This window comes from Lycorma delicatula, chromosome 4, assembly GCF_047948215.1.
Source record: "Lycorma delicatula isolate Av1 chromosome 4, ASM4794821v1, whole genome shotgun sequence".
Lineage (NCBI taxonomy): Eukaryota > Metazoa > Arthropoda > Insecta > Hemiptera > Fulgoridae > Lycorma > Lycorma delicatula.
The window spans coordinates 72,479,860-72,507,141 of record NC_134458.1 but is presented as its reverse complement, the minus strand read 5'-3'; the positions used below and the strand labels follow the sequence as shown (position 1 = coordinate 72,507,141).

Below are 27,282 nucleotides of genomic sequence, written 5' to 3'. Positions count from 1 at the left end.
TAATGTTTTATTACATAAAATTTGCTAGTTGTTTGTGTAGCTGAATTTAAAAAATGAGACTACCAGAAACAGTTTATTTAAGGTCGGAGGTTTTTTATCTTTATCTTTATTTATTTTTCTATAGGTAACGTTTATTGTTTTTCTGTAAAACTGGCATACACCGTTTCAGGTCAGCGATTTAATACACATTAGATTGTAATTTTGTCTCGATTCGGAAAGAAAATTGGGTCTTTTAAAATATCGGTGGAACGAATATATTGCTTGTTTACCCAAAAATAGTTCGGGAAATATGAAATTTGAAGTGCGTTTTAGGAGCGAAACATTTTAGAGGAGGTTACGAAAGAGTTCATACGAAAGAGTTCACAGAGAGCGGTGAGCTTCTTTTTGTTAGTAGATTCTTATCACCGATGTCTGTAGTTATGTCGTTAGTTCCATGTATTCTACGCAAGAGTTCCCGCGTTATTAAAGCGGGTTCTATTTTTAAATACGTCGATTTTTTTATCGAAAAAAAAGTTTCCGTATGTTCTGTACTTTACGTTCTTGTGCTGTACTCGTGCCTTCTTCGAAGAACCTCTGAAGAGCTTCTTGAAGTATTCAGATTCATTCTCTCTCTCTCTCTCTCTCTCTCTCTCTCTCTCTCTGTAATTTAGTGCTAAAGGTTACCCAGCTATTCATGCTTTGACAACGTTGACGCTTAGTTACTATGACATCCACTGTCTACCGGTTGTCTAGTAGCTGCTAGTTACCGTGACAGCTACCCCTACCTGTTTGTTCTCGTGAGGACGCTTCTAGATAAGTATAAAAACGGTGGAAATATTCGCCGTTTGGTGGAAAAGGGTACAGTAGCCAATGAAAGCGTAGACTTGTAATACGAGCATTGTACGTGTCGTTTCGCTTTCTAGCGATGTGAAATGACTTCAGAACTGAAAGCCGAAATTACTAGCGGTTCTAATGGGAGTTTTTCTTTTAGTCACAACTCGTTTAGCATCCGTTGATCACTGTAATTGTGATGTAATTTCGGTTAAAGCAATTAGTGAAATTAAAAACCCTATTCTTTTACAAGAGCCGAAAGAGCAATTTTTTATTTTAAAACAGTTTAAAAACTTTAAGCGATCTAGACTTTGAGGACGATGTTTAAAAAAACTTTTTTTTCAGTTTCCCCAAAGAAAGAAATCGCAAGGGGTCAAATCTGGTGACTGTGCGGTCCACCCGATTTCACCTCGTATAGAGATTAGATGACCAGGAAACGTATGTTTCAAAAGTGCGCGCGAACGTCGAGAAGTGTGAGCTGTAGCTCCGTCCTGTTGGAACCAATCGTCTGCTGAATCTAGGCCGCAGAAAGCTGTGTAGCATCTCTACGTATCTATCTGAGATCATAGTAGTAACTGTGACATCGTTGTCTTAAAAAAAATTAGGGCCAAAAATACGCCAATTTGTCCTATTGCACATCAAACAGCAACCCAAGGACTGTGCAGCGGTTTTTGGTGAAGTTCGTGAGAGTTTTCGGCCCGGTAACGAAATTTTGTATGTTTACGCTGTCAGAGAGGTAAAAATGTGCTTCATCGCTAAACAGCACAGTAGCTACAGGTAGAATCTGCTGCCGAAATTCTTAAACAAAGTTTTACGATGATGCAGTCTCTTGCTTAATTCTTGCGTGACTATCATTTTATAGGGATGCATTTTAAGTTTCCTGTGGAGAATTTTTCGTATACTCCGATCAGAAATTCAAGGTTTATTTGCGTGTTTAAGTGCGGAACGTGTTGGAGATTGCTCGATGGATGCTTGTACCGCCGTACATTTTCTGGGATTGTAACGGTTCGAGGTCTGCCTGATAATTTTCTTTTCAATGTTGATCCAGGCACACGGAGATTAGAAACCAGTTGCGAAATCGTTTTCCTATCCGGAACGGCGGATCTCATGCTCCTTTCTTACAGCGACCCTTCCCCAAGATATTTTCAGTACAGATATTTCAATAGAGTTCTTATTGAAATTGAAGACAACATATCGTGAGTGATCGTAATCAACACCGAGCGAAAAATATTGAAGATTAATTGATAAAAATTTGTATACATGTTCTTACGGTGTAACTGCATACTAAGACAGAAGTTTTTGAAATTCCGACTTTAAAGGAGTAAAATGGAGTAACAATGAAATTTACTATTTTTTTAATCTCTCGGTAACAAATGAAGATATCAGCTTGGTTTTTTTTGGTGTGTAATCGTCATTTGAATATCAAAACTAACATCTAGAATTTTTGAAATTCCTAGTTTCAACGGTTAAAATGAATTTTTGTTTTTGAACCCTACTATTTTTTTTAATTTCTCAATAACAAATGAAGAAATCAACCTGATTTTTGGTAAGTGTAACCTTCATTTGAGTAAACCAATTTCGAAATTTTTGAAATTCGATCTTTAAAGAGGTTGAAAAAAACTTTTTTAAAAATCTTGATCGATGATTGTAAATTTTCCCAATTCCGACTATACTAAACGAGATATTCAGCAGATTTGAACTTGAAAGTACTCTTCAGATAAATATTTAAAAACCATTTTCGGGTTTTTTTTTAATTCCGATTTTTTTAAGGGATGCGAAGGTATACGGGGCGCGCTGTGGCTCAACCAACACAGCCACCGCCACCGTTACTGCATGTGACTGGCTGCACCTGCTTCCAGTTACTTAACTAATAAACAAAATAAAAAGATTGACCGCTACGGGAATCGCAAGTAACCGTATAGCGCGGGCGAAGCTGTGACGGGGAGTTAGTATTTCATAACTGTAAAATATAGCTGGTTTAAAAAATTAAAAGAGTTTTTTAAAAGTCCTTTTTTATATCAAAACGTATAGATATTACATACGTTAAATCAAGTCATAATTAAGTTCATTTCTGAAATAAAATCAATTCGTATGTAATACACAAATTTTTTTTAATTAAAAATAATATCACATTCTGTATATAATTATTGGTGTCGTTATTACCACGGTGTAAATTACAAATTATATATTGAAGGTTGATAATATAAATGTTGTAAAGGCTATTAAAATCGGTTAAGGAGTAATAAAATTATGAGTTATTAGAGTTATTTTGTTTAAAATAATTAAATTATCTTATATACTTGCTTTTTATGAAGAACTAGTTTGAACAGAAACTTCTGTTGAGATGTTAAAAAAAAAATTCATTACGTGTGATTAACTTGAGTAAAATTTACGTTATGGACGTAAATAGTTTTTAAGAATGACAGAATATGATTTATTTTTCATTTTATTTTATTGTAAAATTAAAAAAGTAAAAGAAACGATATTTCTTATCTACCCTCTTTTACTTTCCTTATCTACTATACTAATCTTTTAGAACGTATTTATTGACTTTTATTGTAAGCGGACTCCAAAATACGATGTTGATTTTATCCACGGTGAAGGAAAGGTTTTAAAGAAAATATGCTGTGTTATGGGATTTGAGGTAGAAAACATTTTATCTGGACTAATATTTTGTAATATTTCAATGTAGAATTTGGGCCTACGCTGCTCCCAACTTTATTTTGTGCCAGATAGTTTATTTTAGACGGTCTGTGTTACGTTTGAAAATTTCTGTTTCTTTTCGATGTTTGCATGAAATGTTTCACTTTTAAATTAATTATAGTTACCGAGTGCTTTTTGACTTAAAAAAACTGTCGAACTTCTATTGTTTCAAGCCGTACGAGTAAGTTGTACTGGTAGTTTTACAAATTTTAGTCCACTTGCTGTACAATTCATTAGAGTAAAGAAACGGTCGGTAATTATTCTACGAAACATTATTTTATGTAGCGTACACTGTTTCTGGGTTTTGAATCTAGGATTTATTGTTAATATATTAATCGTAGAAATACAATGGTATTTTTAACTAGTATCAGATAAAATATAGAGTTTAAGGATATATATTTAGGATGTGGGTTTCAGATTTTCATAGTGTGTGATCGCCTTTAAATAATTTAGAGGCAATTTTATTTTTAGGAGAGTCCAAAAAAAGAGATTTTTTTTAGAATTCTAATTCCAGGGGTCTTTTTTGAGCGATGGGTCGCGCAACTTTCACTTTTATTTGTGAATAAATTCTGACGACAAGGTGCCATGTCTAGTGTGAAGTAATAAGATATTTACTTTTCTTCATTAAAGATTTTGTTTATCTTAACTTTATATTTAGTTGGTAAATTATTTTCGCAACGAAGCCGATGCAGTGTGTCGGAAAAAATGGAAAATTATAAAACTTTGTTATTTGAAATTTGCTAAATCCATTCAGATAGATTCGATTTAAATCATTATGTCGAATATTTGCTGATCGCTTAAAGTTTGGAACGATCTTTATTTGGTTATAGATTTTGCAAAATTTTAGTCGGCTAAAGTAAGGCCTTTGAAATTAATGTCTACAAAACAAGTTCTTTTTTCGGATATACCTATAAAATTCTCAAATGAACTATCTAAAAAAATTAAAAACGGTCCACAAAGTGTTGAATCGGCTAAATTTTAATTTATAAAAGTCTGATAATCCAGTCTTGAGTCGTTTTTTTAATCTAACTTAAACCGGACAAAATTTTTAATCGGACATTAAATACATCAAATTCTGGTATTTTTTTTTGTTAAGTTGGGGGGGGGGGGTTACATGATATTTGACTATAAGTAAAGAAAATATAATAAAGTATTATAAAATTAAACATTAGGATTTTTCACTATAATCGTATCTGCAAGTAAATAATTTTTAACAAAATCGATATATATTTTTTTTAATCCTTGTTAAGCTTAAGAATGTACATTTCATACTAAAATACTATTTGGTTTACCTGAATATATTTGAAATTTTAAAAATTTCAATCGATGTCGATACTCATCAGCGGGGGGGTTACCGAACGGAGAACCCCGGCCTATTAGACCAACTAAAACAAGTAGGTTGATAGTCTTATCGATACAAATGACCTGCCAATCTTAAATAGAAATTAATTTTTTCGTTATTTTCTGTTTTTTTTTTTTTTTTTTTTTTATTAAAGGTAGAATATTGATAAAGTTTAATGTTGACAACTGCACGTAAGTAGAATTAAACCCACACACACACACACACAAAATGTTTTTAAAACTTTTTTAAAAAATAAAAATAAAAAACCTTACCTTTTTTTTTATTAAAGGTAATAAACAAGCTATTTTATGCTTATTAATAAAAGTTTTAGTATTGACAACCGAGTGAATATATACAATTTCGTGCGCCCACACACACACACACACACACAGTCTATTTCGATGATTATAAGTGGATGATTTTTTGATGTGAACATACGGGTACCAGAACAGAAGTTTGTAGCGTAACGAAACGGTCTATATCGTCCTGCCTTAATAACTCCCTAACTATTAATCTCAGAGACGTAAATGCGGTGTCATTTTATAACTTACAGGGTCAGCTCGCCGATACGACTTTGAGTATGCGTCACTGGCGAGCGGATTGGTGAGAAGGGGGCACAGCGCAGATCGGCCAAAACTAGCGCTCTCGCTGATTTCCATTCAGTGTAGCTCACGACTTGACGTGATAGCGCGGTGATTCGCGTGTTTATGTTTAGATAGATCGATTTAAATAATAATTAGTATATTTTGGATAATATTTATGCGTCAAAAATTAAAGTAAACGTGTAAAAAAGTATAAAAATTCAATATGTCAGCCTCAGCCCGCGCAAACGTCAGCCGGAAATATAAATTACGCATATCGATGGAAAGGGGAGGTTATGGACCACGCACAGGTACCCCAGTGTCCGTAGACGAACGAGCGAGACTGTTTCGGGAGCGTCACAAAGTTGGCGCGGCGCTCTCAGTGAACGACGCCGACGGCGCGAGCACCTCTACTTCTGCTTGTTTTGCCTTATGTCTTTTACGTCTCATATCACAGACCGATGTTGAACGAAATTGTCGTCGAAATAATCATGTACCATTTCGTATCTGTTTTATGTAAAAATTAAATTTAGTGCGCAGTCTGTCTCGTTTTCATTTCTATCCGATACACATTTGATTAAAACACATTTTATTATTTCCGGTTAGGTGCTCACAGAAACGAGTGATATTATGATAGTAACAGCAAAGATATGTTAAGGTTTTATTGTACGGAAGTGCTAATCGCTTACGTAAGCGATAACATTTTTGTGATCTGTTTTTAATATTACACGGAATGCACTGAAGATATAGGAAGGGCATACAGGCGTTTATTAGTAAGTGCGGAAATTCAGATCACCGCTCTTAGCAATTCTGATGACTTGGAATCATCTACCCTAAAATTACTTTCGGTTATCATCGCCTTCGCACCTGTATCGCCCCTTATAATTATATTATACGGTAGTATTAAATAACGTTAACATCTTTTCGATGTTAATTTGGTATTTTACGTATAATTATTTTTTCGTTTATCTTTTCAGCTGATGTTTAACCCTTTTCCTATTTGATATACTTCAACAAAGGAATACATTAGATTTTTTCCGATCGTTTGTTTTAATCTGTTTAAATATCTCGCATAATTTATTTCTTTGAACATATATAAAATTGTAGCCTAAAGTGTCGGGAAGAGTCGGTCGTTAACCGTTGTAGAAAGAGTAAGAGTCGTGAAAAACTCTTCCACTCGATCTCTCTTTGTTTCTGTTTTAACCACCCTCTCATCCCGCCATTCATTGTTCACCGCCTCGCAATTTTAGTTCGCATGACTCGGGTTAGTAAAGCGTTCTCGCTCACGCTAAAGACGAGAGAGCGTCAAACAAATTCCGTGTCCAAGGTCCTATTACTCGTCTGGACTAAAGCTACTCGTCGTTATACACCCCCGTTTAATTTTACTCGTTCCTGCATTTCCATTTTTTCTTCTTCATGGAAACGGTGTTTGAATCATCTCTGGTTATTTACGAGTAAAAACTTACATCGTTATTATATTTCGAAATTATATCTTCACGCACACGTTCGCGTTACCGAGTAAGTTGTTTCTAGATTAAATATAGAAGAGCGGTTAAACGATCGTTATCGTGAAACGGTGGCCTTCTAAATGACTAAGGTTGTGTGTACTTTTGTGTTAGCTTTGTTGTTATTACATTCTGACCTATGAGTAATCTTTCGTTTAATAAATATCACAAGTTGTGCAGTTATTATAGATATTTAGTTTTAAAAGAAAAATAATTCTCTCTACGTAATTTTTTTTTTGTTACGAGATTTGTTAATTAGGAAGAAGTTTATCAATCGATGTTGTAACCGCTATTAGCTTCGGACGTCAATCGCTTTTTAAAGTCTGTTGCTTCTATACACTCGAGCGGGGTACAGAATGAAAGAATGTTGTTTAACAGCGACTGAATATACCCTTCTGTTGTATACTGTAATGCGGCGCAAATTTATATTTATTAATTTCTGCCGGTGTTGCGTTAAAAAAGTGCCCCTCTCCAAGTAGACGTTTTAATTTAATCGATATTTTTTCGAAATTAAACGTTGTATCATGTCTTTAGATTAGAATTTAATTTAAAATCGGTTTCGTTGGTTTAATTATAAATTTTTATTTTGAAAAAAAATTTGAAAACTTTGTAAATCGTTCAATATATACAAATAAAACGACTATATCTTCGTGTTCCAAATTGATGACAAAATGAATGAAAATTTTTAATTTTTCCCATCTTCATAACTTTGCTTGCATTGTTTTAATTACTTCTTTAATTTTAGTTATGTCGTTGGATTTTTTAGATTTAATAATTATTCAAGTTTTCTTGTTTTTTCTTTTTATTATTATTATTATTATTATTATTATTAATCAGCATAATTTTTATACTAAACACATTGTTGAAGATGTAAAATAAAATAACTGAATTTAAAGTGGTTCAGAAACTTTTCACGATTTGATTGAATTAAGTTTAGTTATTGTGCTCTCAACAAGGTGGTTGTAAAAATAACAAGGATTTCTAAGTACTAAAAATTATAATTTTCTTATTTGGGAGCAGAGATTTTTTTAAATAACACAGGCAGAAGAAGAAAAAGATGCTCTGATCACCTAAACCGAAACAAGTACCTGAAAATGTAATTCCGTTAAATGATATTCCAATGTTTACTAACATAGAATGAATAGAGTTCAGTTTAGGTCATGAAGAGCTCAAATTTTGATTTTTAAGCGTATCGATAAGATCCATATACTTACACACGCAATTAAATTTTTAGAAAATGCTCTCCTACTATAAAATTTAATTACAAGATGCTAATTAAGATTAATTGGTATTATGATTGCCGTTACGTATTACGATTGCTCCCTTAACAGTCCGTTTGTTTGGTGATGCAAAAAATATTTAGTACTTAAAGTACGTATTTTGGAGGAGACTGATGCCTAGCCGGTGTGTAACAATAAAAAGTTATATCAGTTTTTCGCTTTATTTTGGACTTTAGAAGTTTTTGAGCCTAAATTAAGGCTGATTCTTGGCCGGTCTTCCAACCTGCTAGAATCTTCATACGAAATTTGACGCTTTCTTTGTTACGAACGATTTCATCATTCGCTTGTAGTACGGCTATTACGTCACCATTTACCGTGTTTAGCCGAGTGAATTTTTTAAGTTTTGGGTGTAATGTTATGCTTGCAATGGCGTTTCTCGAGATGAGGTGATTTATGTTTTGTATCTTTCCTAATAAAAAAAAAAAAAAAACTTTTTTCCTATGTATGGTGGACCTTAACGCGTATTTTCTGGTAACGGTAATCAATCCTGGAACGCGACGTGTACGTAATATTTTGCTACAGTTAATGTTTTTCGGTACTGTTCCCGGCGATAGCATTCCGAACTCTGACGTGTTGATGAGACGATATATATGGCCTTGTACTGGTTTCCACTGTCCGACGTTATACTGGCAGTAAAAAAATTACTGTTTTTACTGCAGCCTCGGAATTTAGGTAATTTATGAAATAATGGATCAATGTAAATTACAGTATGAAATCATTTTTCAATAATTTAACGTAACAATGCAGTTATTATTAGACCGGCCGGATGGCTTTATATTCTATTCGTCAGATCGAGTGAAGCGTGCGATGATCTAAACAAAGTAAACTTGGGACAGGAATATGTCGATATCTGTTAAATCATTATGGAAATCGCGGAAAATTCTTTTAAAAAACAACAAAACCAACCAATTCATATATTTTATGCTAATTATTTTTGTAGTTAAAACATTATACGCGTTAAGTTGTACAAGTGTCCTGTATGATTCCATACATAGGAGAAATAATTTTTTTTTTTAAAGGCCGTGGTGTATCAGGAAAGATATAAAACAAAAATATTCTGATAATTATCTTATGCTTGTAATTGCGTTGCTGATACGTTCCTCGAGATGATATGATATGTTTGTATCTTTTGCTGATACGTTGCCTTCATAAAAAAAACCTTTATTTTTCCTATGTACGGTAACTTATAGAGTTTACGTGATCTTCAGCAGTGTAGGACAAGCATCGAAATGTGTTTTCAAAACGATGGTCGTTACGTAGAGCTTATATAAATAAAAATGGTTTTCATAAAAAAAAAAACATTTTTCTACGTATATAGACTTACGGGTCACCTGTATATAAAACATGCTGTTTATAAAAACCAGTATTTTAATTTTTTCTCCTTTTCTGAAATTTTATATTAAACATGAAAATTATTCCTTTTTCCATTAAAAATATTTAATTCTACATCTTAATTGAATTCTGAGTTATTATTTCTCGATTTAGAAAATTAAGCTTTAAAAGTAATGGAAAGTGTATTTCATTTATTTAAAAAGGAATAAATCATTCTTATTAAACAATTTATATAATTTTGATTTTCTTTTCTTAAAATAATATTAAAAAATCTTTCAAGAGAAAATTGATCCTTTTTTAATGAAGTTGAAAAAAAAGTCTTGCTTTTTATTATTACTATTTTATTTATTTTTTTTTAATATGAATTTATTATTTGATATTTTCTTTGATACATGTCGGTTTTAGATTACGATCGTGCTGCGTAATCCATTTATATAAACTTTTTTTCAGTCTCTGGGCATCCCTTTAGTTCAGTACGAGCTGTAGATTTTATTATACCTTACTCAATTTTTTTTTTATCGTGAAATTGTGTTTCTCGAATAAAGAATGTTAGTTATTTCTGTTTATATGTAATCTACTTATATTCTCTTGAAATTCTATAGCTTGACGTAAATGATTGATTGATGCTGCAATATTGAATACTAAAAGTTACATGTAATATCAATTTATACGTATGTGTATAAATAATAATACGATATTATAGTACGCTTTTTTTATTATGTACATTTATTTAAAAAAATAATTTTTTTCTGTTACAGATCCTGCACCAGCTTCATCATTGGTCTGCACCGTCCTGTTGAGCAGACGAATCATGCATCTGACAGTGTTCATCCGACAAAGTACAAAGGTCAGTTCGTTGTAAAGTACGAAATTATAAAATCAATGTTGTTTAGTTACATTCACGGCCGGGACATGCAATCATTTACGTATACTCGTAACGTCTCGCTTCTCGCCGCTTGATTTTTTCATATTATATTTGATTTAAACGCGTATTAGAAAAAAATTATTTTAGTATTTCCGAAATATTTTTTCATCGTTATCTGTTTTATTCGTATTGTAACGTTTGTCTACGATATATTTTAAATGAATTAATTGTTTGTACTACAAGCCGTTATACTCCGCGCACTTAAAAAAATAATTTAACATTGATTTTTACTTCTACCGATCGTTTTGTTTTGGATCGTTTAGTTTCACCCCGTTCCTGCGGATCATTTTCTGACGGGTTGATGGTTTTCTTTGTCTTAAGTTGTACTCGGTTCCTTTTGTTTGTTTTGTATTAACAGGTACGATCATCTGCTACTGCTTTATCTGGTATTTCAATATTGAAGGTATCGGGTGTAAGCTTTTTGGATTTCTATATTTTTACGTAACAGTAGATTTGGAATCGATTTTTATTTTATCAAACTCTATTTAGCGATTTATATTGTATTTTAGCTTTGAATATGATGTAATATCGGTTCTGCGCATAGCGATCAGGAAGTTGCCCTTATTGCGTTTTTATCTTTCGGTGGAGTTCAAGGTAAACGGCACACGTCAGTCGGATAATTACATTATTCATGCGCTTCCAAGGATAGGCGAAGATTCCCCTTAAGGAAGTACGAGTACGTTCCTAGGTGGCTCTCGAGTGCTTGAGGAAAAGCAAATTTTTTTCTCTCTTCTAGAGGGAGCTGAGTAATGTTCCATTCTTCTCTAGAGGATTAGATTGCCTAATCCTCCTTTTTCCCTTAGGACATACAATATACGCGGTAAGGATGTTTAGAGTATCAGTCTCTCATTATTCGGTTTAGCGAATGAATTCGGTGGGGGAATCTGTTCTCTAGCCGGTTGCCGAGTAGTTAACCGGCAGAGACCGGCGTAGTTACTCGGGCATAGCCAAAGTTTCTGATACAAACATATATATACCGCTCTTCGTTTATCTACTTGTTTTTGTCAGGGGTTGTCACGAACTTAATTTAATTAAACTATAATAATAACACTAAATAAGTAAATAAAATACGGTATAAAGCCCATGAGAACGACGTTGTACTTGCATGCTTGTTCGTGGTGGAGGAACGCATTAACATTTCCTCCCTGGAGAAAAAAAATTACGTTTCAAAATTTTTCAGCGAATCTTTACGAATAATCGTTATTTTTGTAATTTTACATCTTGTTCATTTCAAAGATATCGGTTTGACTTTTTTCGTTTAAATTACTGTATAGAGTATATTAATGAAGTTAAAAATTTTTCGGGTTATTTTTATTATAGGTTTTTCTTTTTTGTAGTTATATATTTTGATTTGGTTTTCCTCCCTTAAATAGAACCGGGTAATCGTAATTATCTATGATTTAATTTTACAGTATGAAGTATTTTTTATTTAGCTATGATATAAAACTTGTTAACGCGCGCGCGCGCATGCACGCATACAAATACATAGTAAAACTACGCTCGTATTTATAAGCGTAGTTGTGTGTGAAACGGAAAGTATGATACATCTTTCAAGTTCATACATCTTTTCTCAGGAGAACAGTTAGTTGAAAAGTTGTATAGAAACTGCTGCGGTACATTTAAACATTTTATAAAAATAAATATAGAGTCGAACTTAAAAAAATATTATAATTCTGTAAAACAGCTGTAAAACGAGTGATGATACATTTTTTACGTTTTCGATTTTAATTTTATTAAATCAGTTTTGGGGTTCATCGCCAAAGTTGTGATTCATTTTTAAAAAAAAAAATATTTCCACTACGTATCAGTTTGCATCAATCCACGTACTCGTGAATTTTCCTTTTTAGGAGCTGGTAGCAAATCTCTTTTTTTTATTGAACTCTGTTTACGAATCTTTGTAATCAGAATATGTATTTTAAAACCCGGTCGTACCAGTTTTTCTCGCATACTTCTTTCGTCTGCATATTCGCTTTTATTCTTACAGATTTAAATATCTACTTCATTTAGTAGCAGATATGATAAATGAAGTTTCATGTGTCGAACATTTTAAGCCGTTACTTCTTTCTCAAAGCGATTTCAGTATATTTTTTTAGATAATTTTTCTTAAAATTGTAATTTGGATCTTATTACATATGTCTTTGTTTCTCTTAAGGTGGGTCCCCACTTCGATCAGTATCGGTCAGATGCCGTTATTTACCTGTCGCATCGATGGAATGATACCGATGGAAATTGCAGGAAAACAATGCGGTTACGTAATGCCGATATTAGTGGGCGTAATCCTATATAACGATAGAAACGATAGTGCCGTATGGAAGTACACTATGCCGATTAACAGGGTTCGATATTTAATCGTTATTCTGGATCGTGTTTGCGGTTTCCATGAAGAGTCAAAGAAAGACGTTCGTATTATTCGTTCGCTTCACAAACGATGCTTTTCTACGCTCTGCTGTTGTTGCAGTAATTTAATAGTTTTGTGGGAACAATGAATCAATAAAGCGTAACATTTTAACTAGTTATTTAAATGAATATTTAGTCAGATTTTCGATCATATTTAGGAAAAATATTTTTATCATTTTCGAATGTCGAATAATAATAATACAATAATAATATAACAACCAGAAATACGGTAAGATTAAAATTTCAGTGTAATTATTATTAGTTTATAAATTAGGGTAAAGTAAGTTAGGGTAGTTAAGTATTAGGGTAAAATTAGTGCATCACATATTAATGCGATGCATTAATTTGTTGCTGTACACAATCTATCCTAGTATTTTAAGTACCTGTTGTACTAGAGAGATCAGTTAGAGTCGCTTTTCTTAATAGTAATGATGCGGTAGCTGTATTGTTTTTTTTATAGAATTGTACTTCGCTGTGCTTATCATGCAGAAGTGCAACGGTGTATTCACCGCATTGAAAATGATCTCGAGGAAACCGCTTCATCCTCGATTTTCCTTGTTCGGGTGGTTCGGAATATTTGCAATTTTTGAGAGCGATAAGCCGTTTTAAGTAACGAGTAATACCACCTAAATATTTGTCGTCGCCTATAACCGTTCGTTTAACTAAACGGGATAGAAGAAAAATCGCTGTTTACATTAAAAAATCATCACGTTTCTATATTTCCACCATTCCTCTTTTATTTTTTATTTTTTATTTTATTATTTATTTTTTAATTTGAGTTAAAATTTATTGAGCTCTTTAATGAAACAGTTAATTAAAAAAATGTACGGTCCTGTTTCGTTTAGTGAGCTAAAATTATTTATTCAATCTTTTGCCATATCATTTGTCAGCGGCAGGAGGATAATAACTGGTTTTTGTTCATTTATATCATTTAAAATAAAAAATATGAAACTCTCCAATTTATTAAAGATATTTTTATTTATTTTTTGGTTTTTCCTTTTTTTTCAAAATCGATTAGAACATTATAAATAGTATAATTTAAGAAGTAGGAATCCGGTTATTTTTGTGTTGTTACAATTACACGAGGTGTTTTAAAACGTTTAACTATTGAATAATTCACAGACTTACTGTTTTAAATAATATATTTCATTATGAATTTTATTGACCCGTGTTTCAGACCCTATTGCTGGACGGACCGTAAGCCAAGGGTGGGGTTACGGTCCAGCTAGTATCTAATCGAAATCCTCAGAAAACTAGAGAAAGAAGTCGAAGATAAGGAATAAGGGCGGTTGGGGAAAATAGTATTAATTTTGATTTTTCATTAGCTAAATAGATTATTGTCTCCCTAGAGACTACGTATAGGTGTCGTATGCTCGGCTGATCGGTGTCCAAGACCCCGTTCTTCGCCCTCATCGACGTAATGTAGTCCGTTGACCGTACTAATCTCACGACTCTGCCGCTCATTTTTCGTATAATCAAAACGCATTAATTATTTTTACTTAAAATATGAGTCGGCATAACTGCATGCGTGAAAAAACCGTTTATAAGAAACAAAAAATCGAAAAACCTGGGTGTTGATAAAAATAAGCAGAGGAATGAAAAAAATAAATAAAAACTCTTTGAAGAGCTGCTACCGAGCGTAACCTGCCCTGTGGATTGTGGAATTTATTATTTATTACTATTCTTTTTACCCTTAGTTTTCCTAATTTTCTTCAATTTTTGCGTAAACATTCTCAGTATTAAAATAAGCTACTCTATAACAGTGAAATGCTAAATTACGATTGAAAAAACAATTAAATCGTCTACGTTAAAAAGTAATATTTCACTTAAATATCTTCCGCGTAATTTAACTGATATAAATTTACAACGGGAACTCAAATTGAATTTCTTCTTCAAAATAAAAAATCGGTTCATTCTATGTCGAGTTTATATGAACGATCGTAAAAAAATTAAACGGGTCGATTTTTTTGTTTCTGTAAATAAAAATACACTAAAAATTAAATTTAGAGGATTCCGTTTATTTTTTTTTGTGGATTTATTATTAAAATAGATTTCTACTTGTTGAAATACCAGCAATTTAATGAAAAATTGGCATCTACCCAGATATTTTTATTATATTATATTTTATTAAAAATAATAAAATATAATATAATAAAAATCTACCTATCTTTTCGGTGTGTAAAGATACGGGACTATCGGAACATTTTCATCTTTAAATAATTTTTTCCCTTCGTTTTCAATTCTCTTTTCATTCGTTGTCGACGAAAAGAATTTTAAAGTATAATTCTGAGAACTCCGAAGATTTTCTACAACTAAATAATTTATTATCATCACCGTTTCAATTTAAAGAAAAAATAATTAAAAAATGTATTTGAGAAAGTTTAATAAAAACTTAGACCTGTATTACTTGTATTTTAGGTTTCAATGTTTTCCTCAACTTTAGACTAGAATGTAACTATCGTTTGGAAACCAAATTTTGTTCCATATCGTCTATAATAGAGGCGATTTCGAATTTTTTACTATGTAAATTTTTTTTAATTTAATTTTTTTCATTTTATTTACCATATCTAGATTTGTTATTGTATTACCTGAATAAATAGAGGATAGATCTCTCTATAAATAGAGTATCTTTTTTCTCTCTCCGTATCCTAACCGACTTTGAGGACTGATTTGACGATCCGGTTTTTTGAGAAAGGTTTATGTGATTTTTTTCTTCTCAGGGAGTGAAAAGGAAAAAAATATTCAGTCATATTAAAAAAATAATAAACGATTACCCCCGGAAATTTTTTTGTGTTTTAAAATCCAGTTTTAAGTTATTTGTGTTTAAATTTAAAAAAAATTATTTCTTAAAATAATTAAAATATTATTTAAATTGTTTAATAACTTTTTTAATTTTCTTTTTTTTGTTTGAATTGTGTAAATAATTTTATTTTATGTAATCTTGTACACTATTGGGTTTCTAAGAAGCATGAATGTCCAATTCATTGGAATATTTAAATAAATGTAAAATATTACTTAATTAAAAAGATGATGAAAATAATGTAGTCTTCCTACTTAGCAACCTAATAAAATGCTTCTACTGTATGAACTATATCTAAGTGATGAAATAATTAAAAATTTACATTTTATTTGACAGTATTGTAAACGGTAGAAAATTGTTCACACACACACACACACACACACACACACACACTCTCCCTCTATCTCCCTCTGTCGTCTTTTTCTTGGTAAATTTAATTTAAATTAGAAAAGTTTAAAAGAAATATTTTTAATTTAGCTAATATATATATATTTGTGAATGTTTCAAATTAATTTTACAATTATTTAACCTTTTTCTCTCCATGATATTCATTTTATTTTTTAAATAGAGTGTTTTATACGGCTTTAATACGGGAGAAGACTTTATATTGAATAATAAACGGATTCCTTTTCAATACCATTAATTTTTTTATAGATGTTACTTCGACGACCTTGATTTTTATTTCTCAATCTAAAATTCATTAAAAAAAAATCAATACACACGGTTATATAACGTTAAAATCTTATTACGTTATCGAATTCATAAAATATTCTTACGGCAATTTACGTTTATCGGTCCAAAACTATACGTTTTAATCAATATTAAAATATATTATTAAATCGTTTTAATTTTCAATTCCCTTAATGGAAATGTAAATATTTTCAAGCTATTTTAATTTGATACATTAGGGAAAACCTCGACTTCTTAAGTTTGTTGTCGTAGTACGGATTATAAGATGTTGAAAGTTTGAAAAATAAACATATACAGATTTTTTTTTGGTATTTTTCATACGTTTTTATTGAGTCATTAAAATAAAAGGAACCTATTTTGAGGTGATTTTTGTCTTAATACGATCTCAGTGGTGGTTAAGTGGTTATAAATGAAATGAATGTCTGTTGAGACTTGATTTTGTAAGCGTGAAACGAACGAATGATTTTAACAGCAGTTTTAACTTGCATGTGCGTTGGGACGTCGATTTTCCGAACGTTTGACTACTCGGACCACTTACATCCGCACTAGGCGATTTAAAAAATAATAATATACTATTTAAAAATTTAGAATACTACTAAAATAAAGATTTTTTTCGATAGGAAATGCATTTTTTCGATGTTTGTTTTTTTTTTGGGTTTTTAATGGATTTTTGTTGCAATTCATATAGCGTAAAATATTCATAAGTTTAGGCTCGTGTTAAACTAATTATAAAATTAACTTCTGAAAGATTGATGGAAACGCGCATCGATTGGTCGAGCGTAAACTATAACGCCATGGATGTAGTAGATTCTTTGTTTAAAACGATTACGTGATCTTGTAGCTCGTAAACAAAAAATCAACGTTTAAGTGAGTACAGATTACAGATTTTTTTAAAGAGTGTTTTTAAAGATACTTTTTGATTATTGATTGTCGCTAAGTTTTATTCTTTTGAAGCTATCGTATGTTTTTAGATTTTTAAGAAATCAATTTTTTATAACGTACAGTAATTAATTCGATTTCTCATCGATAGGCTTTTTGTAAGTTTTTAAAATGAGATTCTTTATGAAACGGTTGGGTAATAAATTTTAATCTCTTTCAGATAACTTTTGTAAATTGTGATTCTTTTATTAGCGATTTCTAATCGTTGGATTTTTTTTGTTACGTATTACTGTATCTGTTCTTTTATTACATTTTACGTATGTTCTGATACGTTATTTTTGTTCTTTTATTCGGTGTGCAATACCTTTAAACGTTAAAATGACATGTCCGGTACGTATGATAAAGCAAAGCTTTATTAATTTTTAAACTATCCGTATTAGGCCTTGCAAAGGTCATTCCGGATAATTGGTGTTCCACTATGTGAATTCAGGTGTAACGGGGCAGTATTGCAAGATATTCCTTGGTTAATAATCGATAAATCCGAGGCCTTTTATCTAAAGAGTAAAAATTAAATATACATCGCTGTAAGTAACTCGTATATTTTGAAGTCGGCAATTTTTATATTTAAATAAGAATGAGTGTATGTATGTTCCGATGTTCGATATAAATTCAAGAACCGATCCGAATCTTTCTTTTCTCAATGTTTTTATTGAAATTCTAGGATGGTTTTAGGCATAATTTTATCCAGATAACTCCATTATTGTGAGTCTCTGACTAAATCACATTCTGCAAGATATATACTATGGTTCGCGCGAATGAAATTTATTTCAGTATTTCATTTATTAAAATCAGGTGAATTTTTCTCGAAAAAGCTGGTTTATATAGGTATATAGAAAATTGTATTTGAAGCACGAATTAAGTAGCGATTTACGTGATTTTTCGTAGCGAGCGCTAAGTATGTTGTATATATAATTAAACATAAGCACGTCAGTCGCACGTTAATTGCTATAGTACATTTTATTTCAATGTTATTTTGCCGTTGACGTACACGAGCAAAGGGGTTTTACTATTTTGTTAAATTCAATTTCTACCGTTAAATCAATTTTTTTTTGTTCGAATTCTTTTTCTGGGTTACCCGTGAACAGCACGATCTCTATTAATAACAAAATTGCAGGATGAATTTATTTTAACCAGGGATATTAATTTACAACATTGAAATCTTTAGCAGTCTGTTATTTTTCTAACTTGAATAATTATATCAGAGGACCATCCCCTCTTGACGAAAATAAAAGGTAGGTGTGTAAATTAAACGCGTTCCTTCTATGGCAAATATATATGTATATATATATATATATTTTTTTTTTACATTTTCATTGTGTATTTCAGAAATAAGCCAAAAGATAAAAATTTAAGTAAATAAAATTTTGTATGAACAACCACAATAAAACCATTTTTTAATTTCAAACGGTTGTTATACTTCCATCCACCGGAGACAGCTTAAAGAAAGGATTAAAGGAAATAAAATGTAAAACAATTTTCGTGCCAAGTAATTTTAGAATCATTTGTGGCTTCCCTTCCGAGTAATAAATAAGATTTGTTTCCGCGGTCGTTCAACTTATGTAATATAAGTAATCGGTAAGAACTCTCTCACCGGTAGGTTTGACAGATTTGTTTGAAATACAGTTGGTTTTTTCATAAAATTTCCCTCTTAACGGATGCATGTTTAAATTTGTTCTACATTAGGCCGTAATGGATTTAGAAGCAGTTTATAAAAGAAAAAATAATTTCAGTTCCTTTCCTTTTACCCTGTAAGACGTGCAATTAGTCGTTTCTCGAACACATTTCTGTAGTAAATTATTGGTAAAATTTTTATCCTCTGCTCACGGTATCAGACACTTTTTGAATCATTTTTTAAATGTACTCTTGATGTACGAGTAATTTGTGCTAGTAACAGGTGACCAGTTGAGTTACAACTGTTACACAGTGTGGACGTGGTCAGTTTGCTCTTCAACTTTTGTTATTTTGGACGGTTTTTTCGGTATTTTTTGATTTGTGCGATTCGAATTTGTGGATTAAATATTAATGAACTACTTATATGATTAGTGAGTTTTCTGGATTACAGACATACTTTTTGTTGCGATTTTTGTAGACTCGACCTTATTGCCATGGGTAATAAGGTCTATAATTGATCGATCTCTTCTCTGCAAGGTCTAGACAAGAAGGCAATACTAGTAAATAATGACTTAGGAAATATTTCGTAAAAGATTAGTGTAAAATATTTTAAAGTACTCAGACGGAATTATAAGGGGAAACACCTTTCCCTTAATATATCCTTCCCCTTTCATCCCAGCCCCAAATCCCCCGGCATCTATCCGATCCGGGTCCTTTCCTAACCCTTGATCCCCCAATTTTTTAATCGATTTTAGGGGATATACATTTCCTTAACCCCCAATGTTTTTATTGCATTGTCAGCTTCGTAGATTTTACCTACACACCAACCCCTTGTCACCCCTTTTTAAATTCTCCGAACCCCATCGTCTAGGATATCAGAGAACACGGAATTGAGCACTGAACACTCTGGTGATAAGTCGAATGTTTTTCGACCTCACTGGAAGCAACGAGAAACAAAATTCGTAATGGAAGAAGACAAATCAACTTCTGGGGCTGCGGCTGGGCCAGATGTATCTACAAGTAAGAAAGACAAAGGACGGAAGAGGCCGAAGCAATGATCGACTGAGGAGGAGGATACTCCACCTGGAAACTTGAAGGATTTGACTAATCGATTGGGACTTGCACTATACGTCCTAAGACAGAACCACGGTACTGGACTGACTAATTATATTAATACCCACGAAATGGAACTACAGGCTCTTCTTAGCGGACTACAAGCGTTGCTAGAAATTTCGGCGCCATTAAAAAAGATAACGTCTCTCCTGGCCTGTAATTAATGAGGCGCTGCGGGCAAAGAACACTGGTGTTTATCTTCGGTGTATTATAAACTCTTTATTTACATCAAAGGAAGATGAACATAAGTACCGAAAACGGCGATATTCCCGCAGAATTATTTGGAGGAGTTCCACAGTGATCGGTCCTTGAACCACTCCTGTAGAACACATAGCATTTGATGGTGTGCTGAGGATATTGTTCGGTGGTGATGTCGAGTTAATAACCTATGCCAACAACCTGGCTGTCCTGGTCGCCAGCAGGACTTAGCAGGACGTGGAGGAAGATGCGGCAGCAGCCGTTGACAAAATACAAGAGTGGCTGGAGGCGAAAGAACTGACTCTGGCATCAAACAAGTCGTCGACGATAGCCCTCACGGTAGAAGGTGCATTAGAGAAATAAGAGTCCGTATCGGAGTTAACAATAATACCCACATCTAGGTGTGTTAAATACCTAGGCGTTTGATTAGAGTCAAGTAGATTGTGTAACGAGCTCGTGAACAAAGTTACGGAACGTGCTGTAATTGCTTTCAGTAAACTGGGAAGCCTGATGAATAACCACCGAGGCCCGCGCTTGTCGAGACGGAGGTTAATTTTGTCTGTTGCATCATCAATTATTTTCTATGCGGTTTCGGCGTGGGCAGAGGCCTTTGAGCAGAAGAAGAAGAACCTTGATCGGGTCTCGGCGCTGTAGAAGAGAGCTGCAATTCATTTTGTTTCATGCTATAAGACTGTATCCAAAAACGCCGTTGAGGTTACAGCAGGTATACCCCCTGTAAACTTTAGAGCTAGATGAAGCGGATAGTTTACGAGGGGATGGCAAGGAGGCAGATATTGATGAATGGCAAGCAATGTGGGAGACATCTAGAACCGGTAATTGGAGCAGAAGGTTCATTCCGCAAGTTGGTTGTGTTGATTAACAGGGGTTACAGGGAGGTTGGTTTTTGTCTTTCACAGTTACTCAATGCATGGTGAGTTTGAGGCCAGCTGAGCACACGGTTTATCGGTGTTGCAGATGGGATCAGGTAAGACAAGCACTGGAATTGAGTGATCTGATATCTGTGAATACGATACGGTATATGATGAGGGGGATGCAGTAGTTACGATGGTAACTAGAATCATAAAAAAGAAAGAAAGAGACGCCAGGGAATGGAACGGGATTACAAGGGCAGCTCTGATCATGAGTAGGCGGCTCGCTGAGGTGGGCCGTCTTTGATGACTGATACCCCTTGCGTTCGGGGGAAAAATAAAAGATCGAGACCCGGCTGGAGCCGCCTTCACGGGAGGGTACCTATTAGAGGCGTGGCACATTATGTCGATACATGAAATTAAAACGAAATATAAAAGGACGATCGATTGGAAAAGTCGGAATATTTTTGTAAAATTTATATCAGCTTTTTTATTCTTTCAAAGTTATAATAATAAATATCTGAACTAATTGAATCGACCTGCTTCACTCGGGAAATTTTACATGTAGTATTTTATTGATTACGTACTGTAGTTTCCAAGAACAAAATCTAAAAATAGAAAAAACCTGTTGTAAAGCGATAGACAAATTTCTACGAATAATAAAATAGTTTTCCCTTGATCTACCTGTTACGAAAGATTTTGTACATTAATTAGCTTTACATCAGTGGTGTGTGACTTACAATTTACAGAAAATTTACTAATAAACGAAAGTAATTTTTTATATTAATGTTTTATATTACATATGCGAAATCTTAGTTAAAAATGAACGAGTTTGTAATTTGTTTTTTATCATAATATCAATTTAAATAAATGTACACCGTTACTAATAAAATATTGTACTTTAAATTATAGATTTTGTCACTAATTTTCAAACCGTAAATAAATGGATCGTTCTGTAAAATTGAAAAAATTCGTATTTTGCAAAAATCTATTGTTATTTTTGACATTATGTGGTAATACAGCATAAAATAATAGGAAAAGTAGATTAATAGAACTAGTGGATGTGTCGACATCGTTAACAACTTTGAAAAAAAATTCAATTTTTAAAAACCTTTTTTATATATGTTGAACGACTCCGTTCAGACAAAACTTATACCTACACGATGAGGGTACGTAACCTAATTTGAAACGAGATAAAAACGTTATTTCATTAGAAATTAAAAAAAGAGAATTTTGTATTTTTTTATCCGGCCGTGGTACAGTTAACGGTACATAATTTTTTTTATTTAGTGAACGGAAGCGGTTAGTGCCGTACACTTTTCGTAACGTAAAATTGCACAGGTCAGTTGAGTGGGAGAACTCTGACTGTTAAGACGTGCTATTTTCGCTCCGCTGTTTTTTGCTTTTTGATCGGGTTTTTTCGGCTTTATCTATCAGGAAAGTGCTGTTTAACATTGTGATTGGACTACTGGACAAGTCTAAAGAAAAAATATAATTTTTGGTTAACGGATTACTAAGTTTTTTAAATTAAAAAAAAAAAACTTTTTTGTTTTTTTAAACGGAAATTTTGGATTCACATCGAGGATGGATGTACAAATAAGTGTTTAAAATTTTGTGAAAATTAGACAACGGTCAACTGAGTTATTTCTGTTTTTCATAGTGGACATTTCGTGCAAGTGAATACAGGAGAGTGACGTCACTGTATTTAACGTAAATAAGGACTTAAGGAAATTTTCACTAATAACAGTAGGTATACTGAAATTTTTGTAAGTGTTTAAAGAGTTTTATAGGGGTAACTTTAAACGTTCATATCTTGTTACCCATTGGTCGTAGACCAAAACTGTTCAGGATCTATACGAATTGGGTCATTTTCTATTGATTGACCCCCCTTATATTTATTTTATTTTGGGGGACTGTTTTGACCCCCCCTTTTTTTGAACGCCCCGTTGGTCCTGGATCAAAACCGTTCAGGATCTATACGAATTGGGTCATTCCCGATTGATTGACCCCTAATTTTTTCGATTTTGGGGGACCATTGACTCCCCCTTATTTTTGGCTACCCCACGTGTGGGGTATCAAATTAAAGGGAATTACTTGTAGAACACAACTGCTACATAGTTGTTGAGTTTATTTATCATCCATGGCGGATAAAGCAGAACAAAGTTATGCTAGTGGACAGGGATCCTCAGGCCTTCCGCCGCTGAAACCGACTGATCCCAAGGGCAAAAAACGCATTAGACAATCCTCCTCTGAAGAAGAGCTCTATACTGGTGGCTTAAAGGAGGTTACTCTTCGACTAGGACAAGCGGTGATGCGTTACAAACAACATCTGGGAAAAAACATGTTAAATTATATGTATGACCATAGTAAAGAATTAAGAGAAATATACACTGCTTTAAAACATCTGCAGGAGACTACGACTACTCCAGAGACCAGTTCGCAATATACACAGACTGATATGCCCCCTGGTGCAGATCAGGAAGACATATTAAGTCTTGAACTAACTGATGAGGAACTTCTGGATATGACCGCTAAGAGATGGTCTGCCTGGACAATGTCTAAAGCCAAATTAATTACCTTGCTTGCAGAGGGCGTTACAGATACCTGTCAATTTATTGATATCACCAAGTCCAAAAGGGCAATGGCAGAGGGCAAGAAGCCTGGAATGATAGCTGTAGACACTTCTGTCATTATGGATGACGAATACGATACTCAGACCAATAAGTATACTGTTTTCTACGACTCGACAGAGGGCGACAGGGCTGCTGCTGGGTGTATACTAGGCGCGGTCAAGAAGATCTTACTAAGGGCCCCTAATGCGGAGTTCGTTCTGCCAAGTGGTCCTATTGGTGTCATGATTAAGAAGATGGTTATCTATTTGTTCAGGACTAGTGAGACGCCTGCATTGATGGTAGCGCCGAAAAAGACTGAAGAGAGTAGAACGCGTTCTAGATCCGCTTCTGCTCGGCGATCAACACCTCCTGTGGAGGGCAGCAAAGTGGTGGTTGTCCGGTCACAGGGCAAGTCGTATGCTGATCTACTCCGGAGTGTAAAGGATAAGATCTTTAAAGACGAGGCAGGGGAAATCCTGTCCCTTCGTAAGGGTAGAAATGAAGACTTGGAAGTCAGAATTAAATGCGGCTCAGTTTACCGCAACATTGAGAGACAGGGCTTCTGACCTTCAAGTGGATTTTCGTACTAAGGGCGACCGACGCGCAGTGGTACACGTTAAGGACATGGAAGACCACAGCGGAAGAATTAAGCGAGGCTATTACGGCTGTTATTGGAGACACTGAGTCTTTCAGAATTACCTCATTACGGCAGGTTTATGGAAATACTCGAAATGCGACAGTAATAACCAATCAGAGGGCTGCAACTAAGTTAATTTCCAGTAGAATTAAGGTCGGCTGGGTTCACTGCCGGGCTTATATCAGGACTGATAATATGAGGTGTCAAAGATGCTGGGCCGCTGATCACACGAGTACGGTATGTAAGGGCCCGGATACCCTTTGTTACAACTGCGGTCAGAAAGGCCATGTGATAAGAGACTGCAAGGAGGCCACTAAATGCCTTGACTGCAACGGCACGGACCATCGCACGGAAGGAGTGCAGTGTGGACTACCTAAATAATGGCTAAAATAATACTATCTAACGCCAACAGGAGCATTCTTTCCCACAATCTGGTGGGGGAGACTGCGAACGATCTTGAGGTTGACTTCATAGTCACCACAGAGCCCAACCTGAGAACGGCGGCCAGAGGTGATTGGTGGGCTGACGCGGTTGGGGATGTTGCTATCAGTAATGTCTCCGGCCGTCTTGGCTGGCACCTACTTCATAGAGGTGAGGGAATTCTGGCTGTAGCACTCCCGGACTTTGTCCTTATAGCCGGTTACGTAAGTCCAAACATTAATATCGGGGACTTTGCGCAGTACATCAACGATTCGCAGCGAGTCGTACAGCGGGCACCTAGTAGACCTATACTCTTAGGCGACTTTAATTGTAAGTCCATATTAACTGGGAGCTCTTATACCAATGCAAGGGGACGAATCTTCATTGACATGATGATGACCACAGGGCTGATCTGCCTGAATGACTGCACTTATACCTACGAGGCAAGAGGCCATAGATCAGTGCTGGATCTTACGCTGGTGGACGGCAGATGGAATCCTTCCGTCTTTAGTTGGAGCGTTCGTGAATCTGAAACCGGAAGCGATCACCTAGCAACTTTGCTTGTTATGGAAGGCGCAAGACCTTCAACATCAGCCACTGCACGATTTAGATTTAGTCCAAGACAAGTTGAGGTGGTGGTTAACAAGATTGCCAGGACCCTATCTGATGGAAGAATAGTACCTCCGCAAGTCCTTCAAGAATCAATTATTACAGAACTGTCTAGAGTCCCGCAGTTTGGAGGGGGTCGTCACCCAGTATACTGGTGGACGTCTGAAATTTCAGATCAGCGAAGAGTGTTACAATTTTGGCGTAGGAAAAAGCAAAGTCTGCGGCCCGCTGGCGGTGCGCCATATGACCAGGCGAAGGAAAGATTTGTCCAAGCTAGGCGTACTTTGAATCATCTAATAAAGACTAGTAAAAGAAACTGTTGGAAACGGTTGTGTGCTGACTTGGATTCAGACCCGTGGGGTCGGGCATACAAAATAGTAATGAAGAGACTAGGACGCCGCTTGCCTGTCCTAGTTACAGAAACGGCCAGACTGCATCTTCATAACCTCTTCCCTGTTCATGACGAGGGACATACGGACATAATAGACTGTGAAGCTAAACGCTTTACACAAAACGAGGTCGCTATTGCCGTTTCTGGTCTGAAGGATAAAAAAAGGCCGGGTCCGGATGGAATCCCGGCTGCCCTCCTCAAAGGATTAATGAAGATAATCCCCTGGGAAATCACTGACGTGGCCAATTATGGAGTACAAAACAAGACTTTCCCCGCATGCTGGAATGAGTCACGGACTGTTTTCCTGCCTAAGAAGTCCGGCAATCAAGAAAACATTAGCTATCGGTCGTTGAGTCTCATCAATAATATGGGAAAGGTTGCCGAGCGCTTGGTAGCGAACAGACTTATCCAAGAATTAGAGTCCAAAGACGGGCTTCATGATAACCAATTTGGGTTCAGGAAACATAGATCCACGCTGCAAGCTCTGGATAAAATTACCAACTGGGTATTGTCTGTCAGATCTGATACGTGGCGTACCAGAAGAATCCCGTTGCTTATTCTGTTAGATATAAAAAATGCCTTTGGATCGGTCCGGTGGGATACGATTATGGCAGTTCTCACGGAGAAACAGATTAGTTCCTATATCAAAAGACAAGTACGAGAATATCTGACTGATAGGTGGACTTTGGTCGAGGCGCTTGAAGGTAAATTTAGATATCAGCTTCATGGAGGAGTGCCGCAGGGGTCTGTGTTAGGCCCCTTGCTTTGGCTAATAGTAATTGATGGAATACTCAGACTGAGATTACCTGAAGGCTCGGAAATAGTTGCTGATGCCGATGATTTGGCTATATTAATTGAAGCCAAAACTGAACGTGACCTTGAAGTTGCCGGTAATGAAGTGCTAACATTGGTTAATAACTGGCTCTCGGACCGACAACTATCGTTGTGTTTAGATAAATTGTCACTATATTTTTCTGGCTGGAAGAAGGCGACTCAGAGACCTAAATCTCCGCGTGGGCGATCGTAGACTAGACCGTGTGGCAGTAACAAAATATCTTGGTGTCATTATAGACCCAGCTGTAAAGTTTAGTCCTCATCTCGCACAGAAATGTAAAGAGGTCGAGAATACCGCAAAGGCTTTAACAAGATTGTTGGCTGGACATGAAGCTCCACGTGCATCTAGGCGGCGGGTCATTGCCTCAACTTTAACCTCTGTATTATTGTATGCTGCACCTATATGGGAAAAAGCACTTGGCGTTGCAAGAGATGTCGCAAGACTTAGAACTCTGCATAGGCAAGCTCTTATAAAATCACTTCTGCATACCGCACCATCTCTTACGATGCGGCTTGTGTATTATCATCGGTTCCCCCTATCGACCTCTTAGTTAAAGAGCGATCACTTAGGTATCGTGGCATGTCAAAACAAGAAGCCCACGCCAACATCAGGCGCATATGGCAGGACAGATGGAATCTTTCCACTAAAGCTACCTGGACCAGGAGATTGATACCCGACTTGGG

The 27,282-nt window shown here is 34.7% G+C and overlaps 1 protein-coding gene across 10 annotated transcripts in view; it reads left to right on the top strand.

Annotated features, from left to right (window-relative positions):
* LOC142323550 (uncharacterized) overlaps nucleotides 1-27,282 on the top strand; it is a 316,556-nt gene that overhangs the window by 49,455 nt on the left and 239,819 nt on the right. For 9 of the 10 annotated variants that reach the window (XR_012756124.1, XR_012756123.1, XM_075363328.1 and 6 more), the window contains exon 2: nucleotides 10,312-10,400. The gene's annotated coding sequence lies outside the window, so the exon portion shown is untranslated. Of the gene's footprint in view, nucleotides 1-10,311; nucleotides 10,401-27,282 lie in introns of those variants that run through there. The other variant, XM_075363336.1, reaches the window with a different exon arrangement.